At 39.8% G+C, this 26,557-nt stretch overlaps 1 protein-coding gene across 13 annotated transcripts in view; it reads left to right on the top strand.

Moving 5' to 3' along the window:
- The window catches only part of LOC126213454 (uncharacterized), a 449,182-nt gene that overhangs the window by 84,213 nt on the left and 338,412 nt on the right, over positions 1-26,557 (top strand). For 4 of the 13 annotated variants that reach the window (XM_049941221.1, XM_049941222.1, XM_049941215.1 and 1 more), the window contains exon 1: positions 7,326-7,571. The exons of 1 other annotated variant lie outside the window; for it this stretch is intronic. The gene's annotated coding sequence lies outside the window, so the exon portion shown is untranslated. Of the gene's footprint in view, positions 1-7,325; positions 7,572-7,666; positions 8,106-23,168; positions 23,275-24,557; positions 24,650-26,557 lie in introns of those variants that run through there. 8 more of the 13 variants (XR_007541180.1, XM_049941225.1, XR_007541176.1 and 5 more) reach the window with 8 other exon arrangements.

Here is a 26,557-nt window from a genome sequence, read left to right as displayed (position 1 = left end):
TGCAGTGTTTCGATTTGAAATTAATAGACCGACTGGAAAAGGCGGCTGAAAATGTAATTCAGGAAACCCCTACACACTTTGACCTAAATGTAATGAAGACAGATGTCGATCACTTCAGTTGGAGACAAATACAAAAGGAACTATTGGATGAGTTTGAGGAACCACCTGTACAACCTAGAATAAGCCACCCTATAATAATAGTGAATATGTTGGTTATCAATGTACGTTGTCTCTTAGACAGTGGAAGTGAGGTGAGTGCGATATCTCAGTCCTTCTTTGATGCATTACCTGGTAAAGACAAGTTTACAGTAATGAGGGTATCAGGACTAAGAATAATTGGTGCTACTGGCAAGGTGTCAAAAACGGTAAAACAAGAAGCTTTGCTGCCCTTTGACATTAATGGTAATTTAACTGATCATCCATGCTTACTTGTAAATAATCTCAGTATTGAGGTTTTCATTGGCATAGATTTCTTGTCAAAATGTCAGAGTGTTGTTGGCTTTGAAAGAAGCCAGTTAAAAATGGTCTTGCCGAAAACCGGAGTAATTACAGTACCTTTTAGTGATAAACATGTAGTAACTAATGATGGAACTTGGGAGCTGCCGATACAAGTTCTGAAAAATAGGAGCCATTGGGACGAAGGTGTTAACCTTAGTAAAAGTAAGCTAAACACAGGAGAAGAAGAAGCAATTATTTTGGACAAAATAGAAGTTAAATTTCAGGAAATCAATAAAATTTCAGCTAATCAGAAGGAAGAACCAAGACAGGTTTTAAAAAGGCATCATAAGGTATTTTCAAATCGACCTGGCGTGGTCAAAGGTTACTAATGATTGCTGTAGGGAGGAGGTTGTTCTGTAACCTCTACACAGTGTGGCAGCTGTGCAGTCCCAGCTGTGTGAGATCTTCTTTCCTTCTCAGGTCTCACTCATTCTTCATTTTTCCTGTCTACAAAAATTTTGACCCCTTCTTTCCAATACGAAAATTATCTGAAGCCAATGAATTCTATAGCGAGGAGATTGTTCTGTAACCTCTACACAGTGTGGCAGCTGTGCAGTCCCAGCTGTGTGAGATCTTGTTTTCCATTTCAGATCTCACTCATTATTCGTCTTTCCTATCCACCAAAGTTTCGACTCCTTCTTTGCAATACAAAAATTATCCGTCATGGCTATCAAGCCATGAGTTCTGTAACCATTCTATCCACCGATTAGTAAAGAAAATACCTAACTGTGACATAAACAATAGAGAAGTATGACGTAATTAAGATACAAATGTATTTGAGTAACAAGTATGTATAGAACCCTTGTAATATTGTAAGTACAGAGTGTTGTTTTATTGGAAATGGTCCCACAATAATATTTTAAAAAATATGTACAAATTCGTGTTCAAGAAGGATCTGAAGTGGCAATGAAACCTGTTGTATGCTGTAGAGCTAACTAATTAATAGTAAAAGAGATAGCTTAGTGTTATGAAAAATATGCAGATAAGTTATAAAAATGAACTCACCTTGTGTGGCAAGGAATGGCAGTGTAATAGAATTGAACAGTGTTTGTGGCTGAGACGTGAAGGACACGTCCCTGAAATATTTATAAGGTTGGAGCTGGCCGTTATTTGGTGTACTGCGTGACAGGACACACCTACATGGAGTGAGGTTATGAGTTGGAGGCGTGAATGCGACCATAGGTACCCTTATATTAGATGAGACAGAGCAGCTAATGGTGTCCTATAGGTTTAAGGAATTTATCATTACGCTCGTCCATAATTACTTAATGCACTTTAGTGGTAGGTATAGAGAGACTACCTGTGGTTTCAGCATCCGATCGAGTGGAAATGGATTGCCACGTGGGCAAACTGATCAGCTGCAATACACTATAGATATGAAATAAATGTGCTATCCTGTGCTTTAAATTTTAATGGAGTGAGTATTACTTAAGTTCATACACTAGCAAAGTAAGTAAGTACATAATGGCAGACGTGAAACATTATTTATAGCTCAGCATAAATACACTTCGATGAAGTAAGTACATAATTGCAGATGTGGAACTGACACAGCAGCAGAGGACCAATAAGTGGATTTAGTAGTCAACTAAACGTAGAGTGTTTTGAACACTCAGAACTGTACTATTACCACAAGTTACTCACATGTACAAAGAAGCTGAGAAGACAATTACTAATCAAATACACTCATACTATCTCTAAGAATAAGGTAATCAAAGATGAGTCAGTTAAGTAAATAAAATACAGATGTGTAAGGAATGTACCGAGCATTGGTTCAGTGTTCCTGCCCAGAAATAATAAATTGAAATTAAATAGAATTTTTGATTGTATGCCTTGAGCATAAATTTTCTATGGTACGTGACTAACGGCGTTTTGAGCCATTTGTTTACCGATTTTATGACAGTTAAGGAACCGCAAGAGTAAAATTGAATAAAATTCTGTTAACTTTGTTCCAGTAACATATTGGAAGCTAAAATGTATATATCCCCATTTCATTGTGACCCACCCTTAGATATTAAGTGAACACAGTCTGAGGCACTCCTTTTGTTTGTTCTACAGGACAAACCAGATAATGGCAGCCTGGTAGCTGCATGAAAGCGTGGAGTGACTTGGACACAACTCACAGTGACTCCTCCCCTTCCCCATGTAATTTAGAGTGAACGTGAAGGACGCACACCATAGCAACTTCCCCTCCTCTACCCTTGTAAACGGAAGTGTAGAACGCCAGCCAAAGTGGCTACAACCACGTGTGTAAAAATGATTTGTGAAATTTTCTTTCAGGTTTAGAAAAGACTGCTAAGATATAATCATCTGTTTATGTATCTTGAATAACTGTGTTATTTTCTTTGAATTTGTGTATGTAAAAATGTATTTAATGGATTTAAGATTTTCATAATTTTACATATTTTTATGTGTTTGTTTGTATATGGCAATATGCATGCCAAAGTGTTCCATTGATTTTGATTAAATTTTGAGAGATAATATTGCTTAAGAGGCAGTGAACATGCTAGTAATTTAAAAAATTAAAGTAGGTAATCAGTTTTCTTTTAATATTTCTATATGTTTACATTTCAAATTTTAAATTTTCATACGGAGTTAAGCTGTACTCTTGCTTCCCTTTTTGTAATTAATTTTTTTTTTCGTTTATTAACATTAAAAAAAAATTAAGTAGAGGGTGATGTAGGGAAGCAGCCTACTCACGCCTTATAAAATTCTCATCAGTCGTTCCATTGTGTGCCAGCCTAGTCCGCTGTAACTAGCTCTGACGTCATAAATGTTGCGCAATACTTTAAAAATCAAGTAAATAACCTGAAACAGTTCTACCACCTCAGGAGTAATACTAAATCAATATGTGTTGAATATCAGTTCGATAACTTTAACCATTTTCAAAATTTGGATGTTTTTCTGTAAAAACCATTGGCCCAACAGAAAAGAGCTAGAGACTGAAAAATTTATATTTAGATTCCTTTTTCATAATAATTTAATAGAAACAGTCTTCTGGATCTCACAAATTAAGATTTTAGTTGGAATTCATAATTTTCTGGTTTTTGTATTAAAAATTAAGGAAGCAAGATAGATTAAGTAGGGTAATAAATAAGGCTAGGATGTTTATATTTAAGTAGAATGGAGATCCGCTATAATCATAGATTTGTGAGAAGTTTCAATTGAATAACTATAAAACTATAGCGATGGCGTATCTCCAAAGGGCAAGTTCAGAGCTCGTCTACTGCGTGTAGTGTAATTAAATTAATTCTCTCGCCCAAAATATTTTACTTAGCCATGTCAGACTTTTATTATGATTACTTACCTGTGTGCTGAATGCACATTTAAATTGAGAGCTTCATCGGCCATCAGCAAAGGAAGCGATGATTTATTCAATGACTTAAAGTGGTGCATTACTAGCCCAGCAGCTAGTTGGGAGAGCCGATTTGATCAGGCGTTCCCTTAGCCGTCCGCACCACGGCTTTATATATAAGAACGCTGCGCGAGGAAGAAAGGCCCCAGTTCTCTCCAGACGTTGAATAGCACGCCATCCGTGTCGGGAGTCGTGTCGGGAGTCGCGTCGCGTCGGTATCATTGCTATAAACAGCCTCGGATGCCGTATTAAGTTACTCGGGATACGCGTAACCATGAAATCGTTTTCGAGTGAAGTGTAAATTCTGGGATGACTTTAATGATATATCTTCAGTTTGCGTATGTCGTATTTTCACGTGCTGTCGCGGGAAAGACATTCTACCATTATTTAGCGTGGCGTTTGATGAACATTATCATCAAATTATTGCGAGCATTCATTTAAACATTTAATTTGGACAGTTATAGTTGCATCAGCGCATTAGACTCTGAACTGCTCTGTTAGTCAGGTTGTGTGGATCCTTTTTTTTTTTTTTTTTCATCTGTGACTTTCAGAATATAACGAAGTTCTTTTTTTCACGATCGTTTTTGATTATGAATCCCAGACAATCTCCTAATTCCTCAGAGCTATAAGCTGTAGCTATAAGTATATTTCTCAGATGAAGTGGGCGCTAGGAATTCTAATTACAGGCTTCACGTTTTGCTAATCACTTTCTGGTTGCCAAAATTGTAGTTAGAGAGCCAGTGTTGAGAACGGCAAAACAACAGCATAAATAATAGGAACATTTAAATAACAATAATTCTACCAGCCGCCCCACATATGGTTAGACGGCAGGGAAATGCATCTTTTCTACATAACATTCTAAATATGATTAACAATTAAATTTCAACCAGCCGCACCACAGCACCTAATCCCACAACCAGGCCCACTTTACCTTCGACCACCTTGACACCCTCATTTAAGCCCCTCTCTCTCCTTCCCGCATCCTTCCACCTCCAACCTCCTGGCACGTCAACAGGATCGTCTCCTCTACCTCAATATTCGTTCCCTCCTTGCAAACAAATACCTCTTCATGCATATCCTCTCCGAGCACCAGGTTGACTCCTCATTCTTAATGAAACCTTCCCTCAACGCCACCATGTTGTCCGCACCTCCCCCTATCTCCTTCACTGCACTGACCATCCCCTTCACCTAGCCCGAGGTGGGGTTGCTATAGGCCACCTCCCGCATCTCCCTGTCTGGCCACAACCCCTCCTCAATGACCCGACCGAACACCCTCTCCTCAGCCTATTTTTTCCCTCCCTCACCATCACCTGTGCCACTATCTATATCCGCCCTGCAGCTCCTCTCCCCTTCGATTTTATTTCCCATGTTGACCGTACCTTCTCCACCTATGTGATCGCTGCCGACCTCAACATTCACAGCCATGACGCTGCCACCCTTCGGTGGTGGCATCAGTTCCTTGCCACCATCCATGGTGACCTTGTTCCTCTCCCACAGCACACCCATCCTGAAAATAACGCCACCCCCGATGTTATCCTCACTTCCCCCAACCTCCTTGGTCGCAACGCCATTGACGTCCTCGATCCCGTTGGGAGTGACCATCTCGCTGAACTTCTCACCTTCTCCTCTACCCGTACCACTGCTGCAGCCACCCACCCAGCTGCCCCTCCTAAGTCTGTCCATGACTACCGCTGTGCCTACTGGGATGCCTACAGGGAATCCATTGCCTTACAGGTCGAAAGCCACCCCCTCACATTTCACCACCCTGCTGACAATATGCCTACCAAACTCATCCACCCTCACCGCCCTACGCTTCCTCCACAGGCCTTCCTTCTTCTGCGTGAATCCCGCAGGCTCTACCGCTCCTTCCTCGGTACTCGTGCCCGGGATACTCTCACCCACCACTGGCAATAACAGCGACACATCCGGAACATCCTTACAGTGAAGAAACGCTGGAACTGGCGCCAGACATACACATGCCTCAACTCCAACCACCCTGTCAACTCCTCCAGGTACTGGTCAGCCTTCCACTGCCTTACTGGTAGCCATCCCACCCCTCATTACCCCATCCTCCATGACGATCGACCCTTTCCTGATAACCTCAGTAAGGCTAACCATTTTGCTTCACACCTATCAGAGGTCTTCTCCATTCCTGACGATCCTCATTTTGATTACTCCCTCTTCCCCACCATCCTTGACCGCACTGATACCTCTGTCCCCTGCTTCCTGTACATGGATCGGTTACCCCCCTCAGACATCAAGACTACCACCACCACACAAGACATCACACTCATCCTCCGCTCCAAACACAACACCGCCCCTGGTCATGATGGAGTCACCTACCACCACCTCAAGGAATCCCCCCCATCCTTCCTGTCTGTCCTTGCTACCCTGTACGCAAGATGTACCAGAGCAACCATTCAAACAAGCACTATATGACTTGTTAGTTGCCCACCCATTCTGCGAAATAAAGGATTTCATCAATTGTAATATTATCCAGTAATAACAAACCGATAACTCATTTGCAACAGAAATTATACACTAATATAAGGATGACTTTGTAGGATTTCACCAATCGTAATATTACACTGTCATAACAAACCTATTGTTCTTTTGCAACATGAATTATAATGTATTATATGTATGACCTTGTCAGTTGTAATATTATACTGTAATAACAAATCTATTGCTCTTTTGCAACAGGAGTTATATTGTGTTATATGTATGACTTTGTAGGATTTCATCAATTGTAATATTATTTGGTAATAACAAACCTATTGCTCCATGCAACATGAATTATTTTGTGTTACATGTATGACTTTGTCTATTGCCTTAATGGCCTAAAAACAATAAAATTATTCTATTCTATTGTATTCCTTCACTACTCTGTTCTTACTACAACTGACTATTAACAATGCACCATCTTCTGACCCAGTGCCGATGTTCTAACCATTTGGGTTTTACTGTCTGTTTGCCACTGAACTATCAAATATTTTAGCAGATATAGCACAAGCTGTAGATGTTATTTTACTTTTTTCCGCCGTAGTTATATGACCGGTAAACTATTCTTCAGCATCTGGTTGTGAATAACCACTTCATGATACGAAACGCAGGTTACAAGTAGCACGTGCTTAACTCCCAAATCCCTACCAGCTTAATCACATTTACCACACTTCACATTCCTCCTACAAGTTCAGTTAACCTGCTGATTAACCACACTTTTCCAAAAATTAGTGTTACAAATATCAATATTATGAATGGAGTAATCTTTCTTCAAGAAGTATATATAGCATCAACTATCATATACGTGAAGCGAGTAGGAGATATAAGCACTATAAATATTTCAGATCCACGTTCGTTTATAGCCACTCCATAAACGACCAAAATAGGTGTAGTTGTGATATGAGTCTTACTGCATTTACAGCAACAAAGATCTTAAAAATAGGAAACAAATTACGAACTGCATTTGGTTAACTTGACCGGCGTGACAAAACATTAGTTTCTCGGTGTGGCCAACAGATGGCAGCGTAGCAGCGCCGTCTGAATTGTGTCAGCAGTACGAGAAAGCTTTGTTAAACGTTAACAGCAGTAACTGTGGCATAATCATTTGCATACAGAAGTCGTGATGCTCTTCTCTCTTTGCTCTGTCCGTTCATTCATGTGATTTAACAGCGACAATTACATCAAAATAGATTTACAAACCAGCATTTGTAGACTAAAGGTAAGGTGACAATATTTCTGACAGCCGAAACTGACACCAATTTTAATACTTGCTTACATATTAAATATACATACGAGCTTTCACACTCTTGGCAGGTCCCCGGACTCGTACACGTTTAGTGAACTTTCGCGCCCGGAGATCAACGCCTCGTGCTTCTTTGTGTGCCGTCGTTTTGTGCTTAAGTCGTTCAGTGTTATTCATTTTGTGCACCTACGTTCACGTGTGACAACTTTCGTCTCTGTATGTGTCCAAGTGTCTGAACAATTTTATCTTGGACTCTACGCCAGTGAACGGCACCGTGTATTTTAAAACGTGATTTTCTCCGTTTTTATGTCCACCATCTTTTTGTCTCTCTAATTGTCTTCATTTGTATGTTTGTGTTTCTCTGAGGCCAAAGAGCGGCGTAGTATGCTGCTGCAGGCCTGCCTGACGCCAGTAAACAGGTTTCAAAATAACAACAAAGAAAAAACAAACTTTCACAGTATTACGTCGTACTCAATGACTTATGATGCAGTATATTCATAATATTACGTGGTACAAAATGACTTATGATACATACAAAAAAATAATAATTTTGTGACATATAATTAGCGTGTATTATACATCAGTGGTTCCTAATTATAGTTAATTTGTGTAACACTGATTTCTGTTGCTAGTTTTTTTATGATGTGTGAGATTTATCACCCACAGGATGAACTTTTGATCACTGTTTGTTAATGTAGCTAGCTACACTATAAAATTCTCCTTGCATCTGAAACTTTTTAGAGTTGTGGAGAACGTTTTCTCCGTTTTGAGGTCTTGTTATTCCCTTGGCATTGCTTGTATTAACTTGTTACCAGAGTATTTGGGTCCTTTTTCAAAACTCTTAAGTCTATGTGGAATACACCGCAGTTGTTTTCTGTAACTTGTGTTGTGTGTGTGAACAGTCTCCAGTTTTGTGAGAGCATGTAAGGCACTCACAATGGTCTTGCATACATGCAGTGATGGAAACGTTGGAATGTTTAGTTCTTTGAAACAACTTTTACACAATTCTTTTTGCTTCTTTTTGAATATAATTCGAATGGCTTGCTTCTGTAATGTGAATATTCTCTTCATCCCTGTGATAGTTGAGTTCCTCCATACTGTGATTCCATATCACACATATGGTTCAAAAAGTCCATGATAGGCAGCGCACAAGAGGTCTTGGTGAGTATACTGAATCAGTTGTTTCGTTATAACTATCACTGATCTTAGCTTACTGGAAACAGTATTTATCTGCTGTTTCCAATGTAGCACACTGTCTATTGTATTGCCCAAAAACTTAACTGAAGCTACTTCTTCCAGTCCTTTTTCATCTAAGAAAACATCCATATGTTCTTCTTTTTGTTTATTTTTGAAGACCATGTACATAGTTTTTTTTTTTTTTAAAGATTAGTAATTAAGTCATTTTCAGAGAGCCATTGTGACGTACTGCTGAATGATATGAATATATTTTGCTCAATTGCCTCCAAATTATTGGAAACATTGAGCACAGTCATATCATCTGCATAAAGTATTTTGATTTCAGTTTCACATGTTTGTATATTATTCACAAATAAATTGAAGAGAGCAGGTCCCATTACAGAACCTTGAGGTACAACATACATAATGCTTCTAACATCTGATCTTTAAAAGTTATTAATGGTTACATATTGCCTCCTGTTTCTTAGATATGATGTTATCCAGTGTGCTGCTTGTCTACGAATACCAGCATTCTCTAGTTTCTTTACAAGAACTGTATGTTGAACTGTGTCAAATGCCTTGGATAAATGAAGAAAAACTCCAGACACTACCATCTTGTTGTCCAAGGCCTGTACAATTGATTCTGTTAATGATTCAGTTGCTGTTTCCGTTGATTTCCCTTTCTGTTGTCCATGCTGTGCTGGAGTTATTACATTATGGATATCGAAATAAGCAGTTAGTCTGTTTAGCATGAGAATTTCTAATATTTTGGAGAAGCCTGATACTAGCCTGTAGTTGTTAGGGTCATCTTGCTTTCCCTTTTTGTATACAGGTACAAGTTTAACTAATTTGAGTTTATCTGTAAATAGTACTTCTTGGAAAGAGTGGTTGGTAATATCCCGTAGTGGCATAATTACTTCTGCTGCCTCCTACTTGATTAGGTGGTTTGACACTTAATCATGTCCAACAGACTTTTTCGCTTTTAGCATTTTCATAACATATGTCAGTTCCTTTTCAGACATTGGTTTCTCGAACATTGAGTGCCATGGCTTATCTGTCATGACAGTTTGGTGAGTTCTTTGGCTATTATATCCATGCTTTAGTTTTTCTATTGCATCTGCATAGTAATTATTGAGGATGTTGGCACTTGTTTTATCTGTGATTATTTTGTTAGTTACTGTCATAGTTTCCATTTAATTTGTTTTCTGTGAGTATTTTTTCTTGCCTGTCTCAGAGTTAATGATATTCCAAGCTGCTCTCATTTTATTTGTTGATTTTGAAATAGTCTCATTAATTGATTTTGCTTTTTCTTGTATTATCAACTGCCTGTATTTTCTCCCTGTTTCATTTCTCTTAAGGTAGCTCTCTGTTCAATTATTTCTTCGTGATCCACTGCTTATTTTTGAAAATTTTTTTCTTTTCCTCTTGGTTTTTGTAAATGCTAATTTGAAGTAATGTGTTGTGGTGTCTTTGAAAACATTGTATTTTTCATCTGTTCCCTGGGCTCAAAACGTGTCCATCCACTGTTCTTTTCTTAACATCATTTTGAAGATGTTGATATTTTGTTGGCTGATAAGCCTAACATCTCTTTCTACACTTTTATCTTCCTTTTGTGAGTTCAGATTGCCATATACTTCACAAAGCTGACCAAAATGATCAGAAATTCCTGTTTGCAGAACCTTTGTTGTATATGCATTGCTATCTATATTAGTGATAATATTGTCAATAATTTACTCAGTTTCCAAAGTCACTCTTGTTAGTTCCACAACTCTTGCTTTCATGTTGTATTGTAATAGCAGCTCCTCAAAGTTTTGCTTTCTCTATGTCACTCTTCCCATATCAATGTTAAAATCACCCCATATTACACAACCTTTCATTTTTTTTTTTTTTTATAATAGAGTTGACATTTTTTTGAGGATCGGTACACACAAAATACTCTTGACTCATTGTAACCCATACCTGCAATTTCAAAACCTTTTTCTTTGCATTTTAAACGAAAGCGCTGGCACGTCGATAGACACACAAACAAACACAAACATACACACAAAATTCTAGCTTTCGCAACCAACGGTTGCTTCGTCAGGAAAGAGGGAAAGACGAAAGGATGTGGGTTTTAAGGGAGAGGGTAAGGAGTCATTCCAATCCTGGGAGCGGAAAGACTTACCTTAGGGGGAAAAAAGGACGGGTATACACTCTCACACACACACATATCCATCCACACATATACAGACACAAGCAGACATATTCAGAGGCAAAGAGTTTTGCATGTTTCTTTATGTATGTTGTTTTGGTTCCATTATTAATGAGATTGCTGTAAAACTGGTAACAACAAATGAAGTGTCATCTGCATACATGTCGACATTATCAGATACTGATTTGGTCATATCATTGACATACAAAATGAAATGTAGTGGACCAAGGACGGATCCTTGGGGAACTAAGTATTTAACAATTTCCTAATTTGAAAAGACACATGTAATATTATTTTTGCTTTTTGCTTTATTTCTACACACTGCATTCTATTTTCCAAAAACAATTTAATGATGTCTACTGCTTTCTCCCTTATGCCATAATGATGAAGCTTTTCTAATAGGATGTAATGGCATACACAATCAAATGCTTTAGATAGGTCCAGGAACATACCACAGACTTTCTTCTGTTCATCAAGTGCCTTAGTTACCAGTGCTACGAATTCAGCTATTGCTGTTTTGGTAGATTTGCCCTTTCTAAATCATGTTCATCATTCAGAATATTGCAAGTTTGTGTAAAATTTAATAATTTTTCATTCTGGTTTCCATTATTTTATAGAGTACAGGTGTAATAGTTATCGGTCTGTAGTTTCCTGGGTCTTTTTTGCAGCTTCGTTGATGTATAGGGATTATTTTACTCTTTTTCAGGCACATTGTAAATATTCCTTTTTATATACATAAGTTTATCAGACTGGCCAATGGGTTTACTACCCATTGTAAATAGCATTTAATTAGTTTAGTGGATATACCATCAAGTCTCTCAATGTTTTTTTTTGTTTTTTTGTTTTTTTTTTTTTTTGTTTTTGGACTATGTATTAGTTTTACAATTTCTGATTCATTAGTTGGGGTCAGAAATAAGCATTTTGTTTCAAATGGAATTTTTATTGTGTTTATTTTGGAAATATTAATTTGAGTTATTAATTTATCCACAACTTCAATATAGTGTTTCTTTAAAATATTGCTGATGATGTTTTGTGCATCCCTCAGTTCCCTCCCATTTACCTCAAGTGTTATGTTATCAGTGTTTTCCACACCTACACCTTTCCTCTTTTCTTTTATGAGAGGCCACATGTTCTTAGTGATATCTGTTGACGTTGCTATCTTGTTTTCATAATATGTTGATTTAGTCTCTTTTCTCCTAGTTTTCTTCTTTTCCCTATATGTAACCCTATTTTCTTGGGTGGCCTTAACGATTTTCACCTCTTCCATCTCTCTTTTTACCTCTACTGTAACCTAATTTTTATTCTTCATCTTATTTATTTCTCTATGTACTAATGGGCATGCAACATATACGTAATGGCCTAATGTTTTGCAGAATGATTCACCGACGTACACGCTAAAAAAAAAAAAAAATAACCTCAGATGCGGCACTATGACAAAAGAAACATGACTGATGGACGAAATGTGAAATAAGCACACAAACTTCACCACTATGTTCCAGGCATTCGAGTTTGGAAGAACAGTTTGTCCGCAGCTCATGGTCGTGCGGTAGCGCTCTCGCTTCCCACGCCCGGGTTCGATTCCCAGCGGGGTCAGGGATTTTCTCTGCCTCGTGATGACTGGGTGTTGTGTGATGTCCTTAGGTTAGTTAGGTTTAAGTAGTTCTAAGTTCTAGGGGACTGATGACCATAGATGTTAAGTCCCATAGTGCTCAGAGCCATTTGAACCATTTGGAAGAACAGTTTGCGTTTCAAACCTGTGCATAATCGGAGGACGCATGCCTTGAAATGAGAACAGAGTAAGGTGGCACAGTGGTGAGCACACTTGACTCACATTCGAGAGGACGACGGTTCAATCCCGCGTCCAGCCATCCTGATTTAGGTTTTCTGTAATTCCCTAAATCGCTTCAGGCAAATGCCGGGATGGTTCCTTTGAAAGTGCCCGACTGACTTGTTCCCTAATCCTATGAGACTGAAGCCCTCGCTGTTTGGTCTCTTCCCCATAAAACAACCCAACAACCCTTTAAATGAGCAAGAGTTTTGAGAGGGAAAGGAAATGCACCCAAACCTGTGCAAACACCTATCGTCGTGTCAGTAGGTGGGTATCGCTCGCAGAGGTAAGATATCTGGGTCGGTCATCGCCGTGCTGCATTTGTCTCATCGGGCAGTTCTCGACCTAAGTCTATACTGTGCTATTCATATTTTTTAAAATGCCATTTTATGTGTAGCTCTTGGTCCATTCCTATATCTACATCTATACTCTGCAAACGACAGTGAGATGCACGGCAGAGTTTATGCCCAATTCTGCCAGTTCTTAGGTTTTCTTCCCATTACATTTACATATAGAGCATGGGAGGAATGACTGTTTGAATGCCTCTGTTTGTGCTGCAATTATTCTAATCTTATCCTCACAATCCCTATGTGAACACTATGTAGGGGGCTGTAGTATATTTCTAGAATCACCATTTTGTTAATAGACTTTCTTGAGATAGTTTACGTCTATCTTCATGAGTCTTTCAGTTCACTTCCTTCATTATCTCTGTGACACTCTCCCATGGATTAAACAAACCTGTAACCTTTAGTGTTGCCCTTCTCTGTATACATTCATTATGTGCTGTTAGTCTATTTGGTACAGGCCACAGAGACTTGACCAATATTCTACAACCGGTCACATGAGTGATTTGTAAGCATTCTACTTTGTTGACTGATTGCACTTCCCCAGCATTCTACCACCTGCTTTATCCATGACTGAGTCTATGTGATCATTCCATTTCACATCCCTACAAAGTGTTTCACTCAGGTTTTTGAATGAAGTGGCTGATTCCAGCAGTGACTCATCAGTATTATAATCATAGAATACTGTAATTCAGAGAATAAGCGGTAGTCAAAATTTGAAACTACAGTGCCGTCATTATTGCCTAGTCCGCTACTCCATTACTAGAAAAGCAAGACTCACATGCCATGATAAATAAAAAATAAGACAGTCCAAGAATAAGGCAAAAACTATTCAGAACATTATTTAACAAAGAAAACTAGTAATCCAGTGAAACTGAGCCCCAGGTAATAGTTGTCACAGAAATGGGGACACTCAAATCATTGGCCACCAATTTCAATCATTAGGGCCCATTTCCTCACAGTGGCTGCACCAAGTAACAAATAATAATGCAATACAGACGTGTTAGATTCACTTGTGCCGAAGCTTCATGCTACACCAGCAGACATTAGTTTCAAAAATACAATACCAAAGGTTATTACATAAGTCGTTAGCTCATTAAAAAGCAGCAGTTCTGCTGACTATGTTCCAGCAGGATATTAAAATCTTGTGCTGACTTGACATAACTACCCTCAAGTTATCTTTGCAATGAATCTGTCTCTTGGGGCATATTTCCTGGTTTTCTTGTATGTACTTATTGACTCCCATCTAAAACAACGAGATAAGGATAACCACCTCTAATTACAGATCTGTATCGCACCTTCCAGTTCTTTCAAAAGTATTTGAGAAAGCAATCTCTGATACAGTACTGATCGTCTTCACTAATCAGAACTCATTAACCACCTTTCAGTTTGTCTTTTGTAAAGGAACCTCAAAACAGAAAGCATACTAAAGCTCACAAATGAAGTATTGAAAGAGCTGAACGAGAAAAATCTTCTACACAATAAAAGCATTTACTCTTCAGATATTTTTCCAGGTCTTCTTCAGTATGTGTTGGATTTGTGCTACACTCTAGATTTTATTTATAAATTTCATGCCCATACAGCGTACAGTTTTTCGTATTGTTTTAGTCTGTGGTTAAGTAATGTGTAGCTTTCTCATACTGATGCAAGAAGCACTTTCCCTCAGAAAGTTGTGAGTTTATATGTACTTGGAGTGGATACCAGATCTAGTCTTCAAAATAAGTTTGCACTGTTATTTCTTTTTAGCTTCCATTATGACTCAGATGATCTTTTTTGTAGCCTAAAAGCTTTGATTAGGCTAGTTTTTCAAATCCCAAGAAAATTATACTGTACCTAATGACTGAAACAAAGTGTGCATAGGATACAGTCTTTACCTGTTTGACAGCAGACTATTGCTGTTGAGTCATTTGCTTAGGGGATGACATCAAACTGAACCTTGCATGGCATATTAATATAATACAAAAATACTGGTAGCCCTAATATGGATCCTTATGGAAGGCCATATTTTGTGTGTTTCCAGCCACAGATGAATTTCTCCTCATTGTTATTAACAGGTACTCATTGCTGTCTCTTTGCCATGTAATATGACACCCAGGTAAGAGATTTTCCTTGAAAACCATAGCTTGTCACCAGAATGAGATTTTCACTCTGCAGCAGAGTGTGCACTGATACGAAACTTCCGGGTAGATTAAAACTGTGTGCCGGACCGAGACTCGAACTCGGGACCTTTGCCTTTCGTGGGCAAGTGCTCTACCATCTGAGCTACCCAAGCACGACTCATGCCCCATCCTCACAGCTTCACTTCTGCCAGTACCTCGTCTCCTACCTTCCAAACTTTACAGAAGCTCTCCTGCGAACCTTACAGAACTAACACTCCTCTCGGTCCGGCACACAGTTTTAATCTGCCCGGAAGTTTCATAGCTCGTCAGTTTTTGGAGAAGGGACTCACAGTTTGCAGGATTGAAAGCTTTGGTAAGGTCACACAAGATGGCTGATACACAGTAGTGTAAAATAATACTGTGGGATGAATTATAATTTTCTATCTGATCACATGTAGGTCCTTTCGGGGAAAAAAGTTGTTTACAATGAGATAGGTGTATAGTTTCGCATTCCATCTCTCTTTCCTATTTTACGAACAGTATGTTTTAATCTGTCTGCAAAATGTTCATCAAAAGACTGTTGATTATGAAGAACATTGGATGTGGAGTACCATGATTGACAATTTTAATTGTGGGGAACCTCATCCCAACCCACTAAGTTAAAAAGTTTAGTGACATTATGATTTTTCGTAACATCAGAGATGGAAATGTGGGAAAATTTAAAGCCTGAGTAATTTCTCTGCCATTATAGGATATTTACTCACTGGTGAATAGCCACTGGTTTTATTGAGATTTATGAAAAGGTCAGTGAGGGATTCGAATACGGCACTGGATTCTTACTTATCATTAGTTTCATTTGCAGCACAATTTTTCAATTTAACCATTTTTTAAAAATTTCATTGCACATATAAGAAATTCCAATATTGGATAACCTTTTGCCTCCATATGCAGTTTCTTCATCTTAATTCCTTTTGCAACCCATGATCTACTTTTATGAAAATCAGTCAATACTGGCACAAAATGGAAGCATTTTACTGCATATAGACCCATACTCTGTAAACCACATTCAAGTACATGGCAGATGGTGCATCCCATTGTACCAGTTATTAGGATTTCTTCCTGTTCGTTCCATATAAGGAGTGCGGGGAGAATTATTGTTTGAATGCCTCTGTGCGTGCAGTAAGTACTGTAATCTTGTCCTCATGATCCCACGTGAGTGACATTGTAGTATATTCCTAGATCATCATTTAAAGCCCGTTCTTGAATCTTTGTTAGTAGGCTTTCTCAGGATAGTTAAAATACTTACATGTTCAAGAGTCTGCCAGTTCAGTTTCTTCAGCATATCCGTGTTGCTCTCACAGGTCAAACAAACTTGTGACCATTCATGCTGCCCTTCTCTGTATATGTCCAATATCCCCTGTCAGTCCCGTCTGGTATGGGTCCCACACAGTTGGGCAATATTCTACATAGATTGGGTTGCACAAGTGGTTTTTACCCTATCTCGTGTGTAGACTGATTGCACTTTCCCAGTATTCTACCACTAAACTGAAAGCTGCCACCTGCTTTTCCCATAATTGAGCCTGTCTGACCATTTCGTTGATCATACCTTTACAAAGAGTACCACCCAGGTATTTGTATGAGTTGACTGATTCCAACTGTGACTCATTGATACACTAATCACAGGATACTACATTTTTTCATCAGGTGAATTGAACAGTTTTCCATTTCTGAACATTTGAAACAAGATGCCAATGTTTGTACCACTTCAAAATCTTATCGAGATCTGACTGAATATTTATGCAGCCTGTTTCACACAGGTTTTTTTGTGCCACTCGATTGATGTTTTTGGAGCAATGCTGGTTTGCATCGAGAAAGTTATTATGTTTGAGATACCTAATATCTGTGAGCTGAGAAATGTTCCAAGATTCTACAACAAATCAATGTCAAGGATATTTTATGGCAGTTTTGTGGATCGTTTCTACTATCCTTGTTGTAGACAGCTGTGGCATGTGCCTTTTTCCAAGAACTGGGCACACTTTTATTGTTTGCGGGATCTATGATAGATTATAGTTAGAAGCAGAATCTGACAGAGAGTCCATCAAACCCTGGAGCTTTTTTCAGTTTTAATGATTTCAGCTGTTTCTCAAGACAACTGATGCTAATACATTGATTTGATTTGTTTTCATTTTAACAGGGAAGCTAAAATAGTTTAGGTCTAACCCACCACTGCCTGCATCAAAAATAAGTTTATTGTGTGGTATCGCACCCTATCTATCTATCTATCTATCTAGTAAAGCCAACTAGTGCCCTTAAATAGTGCAAGGAGTCCCTATATCAGTTTTTTGTAAGACACAATTTCTTGAGGTGTAGTTGTGATGAAGATTCTGTATCTTTTACTCTCCAGTGCCATGCATCCATAGGTTAGGTGTGATGCAGTTTCATCACCCTCATCACAGATCCTACATTTATTGTCCTCTTCAATTATACTCATTGTGTGTGTAGGAGTTTTTTTTAGTCCCATGGCCAGTCATCAGTCCAGTCATGAGTTTTATCTCTTTCCTGTTCAATCCCAGGATTACCGAGCTTCTAATAAAACATGGCATGGGCATTATTAAATTACCAAGTTTTTATTTATGGACCTTGGTCCAATATCTTATGTGATGTTTCCTAAGCCAGTTCCATAGTTCTAATTTAATCATAGCCTTGGTGATTGTCAGGGCAGGTTCCAGTCCAGTAAATGGTTATGTTGCCCCCATCCTATCCAGTCTGTCGGCTTGTTCGTTGACACAGATCCCTGAGTGGCCAGGAACCCTCACTAGGTTTACCCTTTTGCTTCCCCCTAGCTCCACCAGAGCCTTGTGGCAATCTGCAACAATCTTAGATCTTATTGCAGGAGCTGCTAATGATTTCAGAGCTTCCTAGCTGTCTGAAGAGATGTGGACGCTATGGTCCTTGTAGCACCTACACATATTCTCCTCCACACATGCCCATATTGCAGTAATTTCAGTATGGAATACAGAGGCCGGTTTTCCTAGAGAGATGATGCCCTCCAGTCTTGGTTGAACCCCGTACACCCCTGCCCCAATGCCTTGGTCTGTTTTTGACCCATCAGTGAACCAAATGATGTCACCCGTACCATGTCTAACTGTTTTTTCCCACTGGTCCCTGCTTGCAATTATTATATATTAAGGCTTGTCAAAGCAGATGGGAGTTATTATATAGTTGTCTGCACCTTAGCAAGCCCCTTAGCTGCAACCACCTGTTGTACCTTCTTCCACCACACTACAGCCCTGTAGGAAATCCTAGGTCTGATCGCTGTGGTGTATATCCAGTGCATACCCCTGGGGCTTAGGCCCCAGTTTTTGCCACAAAGCCCTTGCAGTACGCACTAGAGTACTTTTTGCCTTGGAGCAGATACTGTTAATGTGAGGGGTCCATGTTAACTTCTCATCTAAGGTTACTCCTGGATATTTCACTATCCCCTTCACAGGTAGAGTTTCATTGAAGAGCTTTAGATTCCAACTTGAGTGTTGAATATGTCTCTTTGTAAATGGCACCTCAACAGTCTTAGGATTAATCTGCAGATCCTGTTTAATGCACTAATTTTTAACAGTGCTCAAACTTTCGTGTGCCATATTTCTAACTGTATCAGAAAATTTGCCAAGTATTACTACGACAAAGTTATCTATATCCTTGGCAGATGCAGTCTTGAATTTAAATCCATAATGAGCTCGTTCACCACTAGATTCCACAATAGAGGGGACAAAACTCCTCCTCGTGGGCAGGCTATAGTGTTGTTAATTACCATCTTTTCGTTCATCATGGTAGCCTCTACCTTCCTTCCACTACCTAAGCATGGCCCTGGTCCACCCGCATATAGTGGTCCCCAGGTCAGGCACCTCTGCTGCCCTTACCATGGAATTGAAGGTCGTGTTACTGAAGGCCCCTCGATATCCAGGAAGATGCAGAGGGCTAGTTCTTGGAACTGAAGTGCTTTCTCCACCTTCCAATGAGTTGGTGGAGAGCTGTCTCACATTATTTACCTGGTTGATATGCGCACTGGTTTGAATGGAGCGGGGCCCTACTTAGCCTCCTCTCCCCAACACATACATTAACCAGTTTTTCCACAGTTTTGAGAATGAAGGAGGACAGACTGATTGGTCTCGTATCCTTAGCCTTGGTATGATCAATTCCCCCTGGCTTTGGAATGAAGACCACCTTCACTGCCCTCCAAGCACTGGGAATGATTCCTACTGCCAGGCTAACCCTGAATAGCCTGCATAGGACTCATATGAGCTGGAAAAATTCCATCTGGGTCACGTGACTTGGATGGTTGGAATGTTCCCACCACCCAATTGATTTTATTAAAGTACACACACACTCCTTGGCAAATTCGCAGTCCTCTCTTCAAGTGCCTGAGAACCGTTGTCTCTCCAGCATCACATTGTGGACTGTGTTGTCTGGCAGAGCATATTAAGGAAAGTGAGTTTTGAGGAGCAGTTCCAGCGTCTCATGTGTTGTCTTTGTATATTCCCCATTCTCCTTCCTCAATGTAACTCCTGGATTGGTTGGTACCCTAGTGACAATCTTGTGCAGTCTTGCTTGTGCAGCCATGCTCTACACTTCCTCACAGAATGCCTTTCAAGATGCCTCCTTTGCTTGTCTGATTGCAAGATTGTATTTGACAAGGGCATCATGATATTTAGCCCATTGTCCTTTACTTCTTACAATATTAAATAGTATAAGTATCTGTTTTCTTTGCATTTCTAAGTTGTTATTCCACCAAGGCACACTCCTATTTGTGCACTTCTTGGTGATTGTGAAGTTGTCCCGATATGAGGTCACTACGGCAGAGGTAACAGCAGCTGCTACTTCCTCCATTTCTACTGGATTCCTTATTGAGGTTTTAATTTCAAATAATTCTAAATCAAGGTCCCTCCTATATGTATCCCAGTCTGCTTTCCTGGGATTCCTATAGGTCATGGTCTGTCTGATTCCCATTTCATCCTTGAGTTTAATGTATATGTGGTCTGATGAGGATGACTCCAGCACCACATGCCATTGTTTGACATAGCTGCCCATCATCATGGAAGTAAAGGTTGTGTCAATTACTTCCCTTCTGCTATTCCTGAATGTGGGTTCATTGCTCCTATTCAGGACCTCTTAAGTGATGGCAAGTCTCTACCAGTCTCCTCACCTCCAAGAGAGGAGGAGAGCTGCCTTCATAAGGGAGGTATGCTGAGGCCAAAACAGTTTCCCTCATGATACCTTCCTCATACTGAAGCATTTTAATGGTCACTAAATCCCTAGAGCACAAATCCATCATTGGCATGAAAGAAATTCCATTTCTTACATAGATGCTTGTTCTGGAGTTTCTTAGATTTCTAGCATAGATCAGCTTACCTCCAGTGCCACTGAGGCCCAATACACCACCTTCATATAAACAGGGTTCTTGGATCAGGGTCACTTTCACTTCCTGCCTTGTCAGGTAGCGACTCAGGGCTGCAGAGGCCCCTTTTACTGTGCTGCAGATTAATCTGCAGCACCTCCAGGCTCTGTCATGCTTCCATCTTTGAGAAGACTGACAGCGACCTGCGAGAACACTAAAAGCAATTTCAGGTCCTGCTCCTGCATCACCTTCAGGGACTTCTCTCTGACCTCCTCTACCGCTGTTCGCCCTTCCAGTGCAGCCTTCTGGTTGACCAGTCTTCTGTCGATACTTTTGGGTTCTGGGCCCCTCTTTTCCCAAACTAAGTCCTAGGAGAGACTTCCTTAAGGATCTTTGGTTCCCATGTTTGCAGTCTTAAGAAGCTCCACTGCCATCTTAACCAGCAGCTTTGCATCTTTCCATGGGGATATCATGAGCACCTTTTCCTTAAGCCATTCCACCATGTGTACCCCCTCACAGACAAAAATGAGGGCACCGTGATCTAGATAGACCCTCCTGAAGTTGGGTCTTGGGCCAGCGCCTCCTCACCCCTCCCAACCTTCCCAGTCTTTTCAAAGAGGGCCATCTGTACCAATTCCTCCTGCTGTGAAGTGATGGCCACCAGTGGACAGCCTTCCTGGATAACTGCCACCCTAAAAAGCGAGAGTGCAGTACTATAGGTCTGTTTCCCTATTTCTTGCCTCGCTTTTTTCTGGACTCTCTTATCCAGGAAGGAGGGAGTCTTTTGATTCTTCCCTATCCTATCTTTGACGTAGTGGGGATCTTCTTATTACCTTCAACCTGAGACAGTTTTTCCTGGGTGTCTTAGGTTCAGGTCTCTTTAGTTCCCTCCACTTGTCTTTAGGAAGCCATTCTCTTCCTTCCTTTTTCCTCTGTTCGCTGAGTAGTTTCCTCCTCTTAGCCCCAGACAAGCCTTTGATATGGTCTAGCTTCTCGGTTACAGTTCCCACTTCTGGCTCAGGTCTAGACTGTGATTCAGTAATGGGAATGCCTTCCATCGGTACTGTCCCTGATGTTTGGATATCTCAGGTCTGTTTGCTCCTCAGTTTGTTTTTCTATGTTTTCTTTAATCATGTCCATATTGGTCCCACAATATTTGGGGATCTACAAGGTCCACACCACATATACCCCCCGTGGTGTAAGGCTACTTACTCAGGGAGGTCACCTGATATCCCTGAGGCTTGGTTTGCAACACATCTTCCCATGTGCCATGCACCCCTTGGCACGGATCACATCACACCTTGGGTTGGGTCAGGGAGTTGGGTAGTACTAGGTGTGGATAGGGAAGATGGGACGTGTTGGGCCACTCTTAGTCTGATCCATCAGCTGAGGCCTTTCCAACAGTAGTAGGTCCTCAACCTTCGGCATAGCCCTCAGCTTCATGCAGATACTTAAGCCTCTCCATCCGCACGGACAGTGCTTCGTCGAGGTGGTGTCCCCCAGAGAGGATGCTAATACATACCTCATTCGTCTTTTCAACAGTATGAGTATTAAACTGGTGCAATTCTCCTGGGTTTTCCTTTGTAAAGGAACATTTGAAAACAGAGTTAAGCATTTTAGTTTTTGCTTTGTTACCCTCAGTTTTGCTTTCTGTCTCATTTGCTAGTTTCTGTTCCCCCCAAGTATGGTGACACTACCATTCTTTACGTATGACCAGAATTTCTTTGGGCTTTCTGAAAGAACGTTTTACAACATTGTGCTGTAGTATTTACTTAAGGCTTCACACATTGCTCTCTGGGAGGCCAAACATGTTTAATTTGGCACCTGTCTATCTATGATCATTTGCTTTGTTCGACACCTATTATGCAGTGATCTCTGTTCCTATAGAAGTTTCTCTGCTGTACCTGTATACCATGGGTTCCTCTCATTAGGAATAGTTCTACTGGGTACATATTTATCCATTACTTGGTCAACTATCCTTTTATAATTGAATATCCTCATTTATTCAGTTGAGAAGTTATTGTAATTGTTATCAGTAGAAATGTGCTTCCTGATCGACACATGATCTTAGTTTTGTAATTACCTCCACATTTTCTTGGCTGAAGTTCCTACATATTTTTCTTGTGCACTCTGAATTTAGTTTTGATAGTGATACAAATTGCTCTGCATGGTCCGACACTCCTACATGTAGAACTTATTTCCTTTCACATTTGAATTATAACTGCTTAGAGTATTATCAATAAATGTTGAAGCAGTTACTCTAACACTTGAGTACTGGTGAAAATTTGGATTTAGCCCATTAGTGTCTATCTGCTTTTTAAAGTTTAATAAATTTGCCATCAGTACTTGCATCTGTGTTGAAGTCAGCAAATATAACTAGTTTGTCACACATTTTTCCAGTTTTTATTTTATATAACAATGTTTCAAATTTCTCTAAGAATACCAAGCTTGTGTGGTTCCCAGGGATGTGATACATACTGACAATTAATATATAATATATTTGTAACTTCCATGCAACTACTTTCAAATGTAATTCCTCCACACAGGTGGCTAAAATTCCCTCTGATTATATAGTCTACCAAGGACTGAACTAGTACACAAGAGCTTCCATATCCAGTGGCTCTATATAATCTGGTAGCCAGTTCATAGCCTGTAAGTTTATTGAGGAAGTGGATATTTTTAATTTTAAGCCATTGTTCATTTAGACATATTACCTTCACTGATAGTAGCATAGCTTCTAAATGAATCTGCATATCATAAAGCTTGCTAGTCATTACTTCAGACCTACCTTCAATGTTCAAATACATAATAAAATTACCACTCCATACACTATCAGGTAAAGCATTTTTAAAACTACAAGGAGTTCCATTTATCTAATGACCGCACACACATGGCTGACTTTGCCGGCCACTGGAGCCATGCAGGCATGTCGAATGCTCCCTGTGTCTCCCTGTTAGTGCCACAGTAAGCGCCTTTCCAGCCAGTGCCATTTAAACAGTAAAACAAACATCACGAGTCTGCAAATGCAGCAATGGCTATGCCGAAATACTCCAGTGCACAATGAGTGATCATTTATAATTTGTATGTGCGTCCAGAGCCCTCTCATGTTCTACAGAAGTTTTTAAATGCTTGAATTTCAAGTTATGATGCAACTCACAAGTTAGTGAAAAAATTTGGAAATGGGAAGTGCTCATGACAAGAAGTGCAGAAGCTCATCTTGATGACATTGCTTATCACTTGGATAATAAATATCCTTAAAAAGTCTTTTGGACATCTTTCACATTGAACACAAATTTCATGTACCTCTGTACAAAGAACTACTAAGTTATATGGGCTAAAGTCATATAAAGAAATAGTAGTGGAAGAATTTAAACATGGTGATCGGGCTGTCCGTGTTAATATTTGCAAGTGGGTTTTGAAATGTGCCTGACAGTGAATTGTGTTGATACCTCATTCTGTTTTCAGATGAGGCACGATTCAATTTATGTGAGTATGTTAATTCTCAAAACTGTCAATTTTGGAACACTGTCACAGCTATTCTGCTTCACGAGGAACCCATTCATGGTCAGAAAATAGTGTGGTGCATAGTTAGAGGTGACAGAATAATGGGCCCAATAATTTTAATGACACAGTTAACAGTGAAAGGAATGTGCAAGACGTTTGTAACCAATTTTAATGAGTAGAGTTAAAGAGAATGAAGCATTGTATTTTTTCAACAAGTTCCAGTAGAGGCTCATCTGGCAAATTTTTCTTTGCATACAATTCACAAAGTAATTAAACAACAATATCTGGCACAGTTGAAGTCCCAATTTAACCCTATGACATTTTTATTTGTAGGGAGCACTAAAGGCCAAAGTAGCACAACAAATCCACACACGTTGCAGGAACTCAAGGACAATATCAATGGGTCAGTTCATTCACTTTCTCAAAGAGAAGTACATTGTGTGACAAATAATTTCTTCAGTAGATGTGAGGAATGTGTGCAAAAAATTGGCAGGTAGTTCCAGCACCTCAATGCATGACATAGGTGATTACAAAATTTATTTACATATACACTGGCTAGGAAAAAATAGCAACACCAAAAATAATTAATGTAGAGTAATTAAAAATTGTAGGAATAGATTTGCCTAGATAATTTTTTTGAGTAGGTAACATTGCAATGTTATAGTTTACGTAAGTGCAAGATACCATTGCAAATATGAAATTCTGGTGAATTAATAAGTGGCGTAACCACCAGAACTTTGAATGCAAGCATGCAAACGTGTATGCACTGTGTTTTACTGGTGGTGGATGCCAAGTTGTGGGACGGAGTTCTATGCCTGACACACCTGGTCGATACAGGGATGGTTAATACTGTTTGTGGATGAAGCTCGAGTTGTCATCCAGTGATGTCCCACTTGTGCTCAATTGGAGGCAGATCTGGTTATCAGGCTGACTCAGGTAACACATTGACACTGCGTAGAGCACGTTCGCTTACAACAGTGATATGTGGGTGAGCATTACACTGTTGGGAATAAAACCTGGAATTCTGTTCACGAATGGCAGCATAACGGGTCAAATCACCAAACTGACATACAGATTTGCAGTTAGGGTGCATGGGATAACCAGGAGAGTGCTCCTGCTGTCATAGAAAATCACACCCCAGACCGTAACTCCAAGTGTAGGACCAGTGTGTCTAACACACAGACAGGCTGGTTGCAGGCCCTCGATTGCCCTACTCCTAACCGACACACAGCCGTCACGGCACCGAGGCAGAGGCAGCTTTCATCAGAAGACATGACATACCTCAATCCTGCCCTCCAATGTGTTCTCACTTGACAGCACTGCAGTCGCAAATGGTGTCAGTTTGGGATCAGTGGAATGTGTGCTACAGGACGTCTGGCTTGGAGCTGTTCTCAAAGTAACTGATTTGTAACAGTTCACTGTGTCACTGTGGTGCCAACTGCTGCTCATATTGCTATTGTAAATGCAATACAATGCTCTAGAGCCGTACGCCAAACGTGACGGTCTTCCCTCTCGGTAGTGCTGTGTGGCCATCAGGAGCCCGTCTTCTTGCGACTGTACGTTCTCGTGGCCACTGCTGCCAGCAATAATGTACAGTGGCTACATTCCTGTCATGTCTTTCTGCAACAATGTAGACTACCATCTAGCTTCCCATAACCCTATTAAATGACCTTGTTCATGAGGTGTTAATGGTGGCATCTTTGTCACCTTAAAGGCATTCTAGACTAACATCATTTCACCATGTTCAATCTCAAAGGTAATTAATGCTCGGGACCATTATAGCGTGTATTTAAAGCAAGCTGGTGCTACTAGCATCACTCCTATGTGACTGTCCCAAAATCGGAACAGACATCATCTTTCAGATGTAGCAACAAGCCTATCTACTTTCATTTATGTTGCACATCTCCTCATTGCTGTTGCTCACCATCTACTGCACCACGTGTGCAATGGTCAGAAAAATGGAAGATCCTGTAGTTTGGTTGCAAGGTAAAGGTGAGTCGAATACTTGCTCTGCATGTTAATATTGGGCCAGATGAAGTTTGGAAAATTAGCCCATTTCTCTAGTTTCTCTGCATGTGAGCATTTAAGGTAATGGCTTGTTTGTTTTTACAGCTGCTCTAGCACACTATTTCATCAACAGCTTTGTTTATATCTGATGTTATACTCTTCTTACTAGATCCAATCAGTTATTGCCCGTGCATTGCAAAACTAGCCTTTTCATAACTGTTGTGATCAAGAAGGTTTACAACAGCATTGACACATTCTTTTTCTACAGTGCTTATCACATTTCTGAATTTTTCCCCATGCTTAACAAGACCTGACATCTCTTTAGCAGACTTTGATACAAAGTTTGAAACATTGCGTGCTTGTCTCTGAATATTTTGACTTGAATATTTTGACTTGATGTATTCATTTTTGGGTGACTGCAGAA

Source organism: Schistocerca nitens, chromosome 11, assembly GCF_023898315.1.
Source record: "Schistocerca nitens isolate TAMUIC-IGC-003100 chromosome 11, iqSchNite1.1, whole genome shotgun sequence".
NCBI lineage: Eukaryota > Metazoa > Arthropoda > Insecta > Orthoptera > Acrididae > Schistocerca > Schistocerca nitens.
This window is presented reverse-complemented; position numbering and strand designations above follow the sequence as displayed.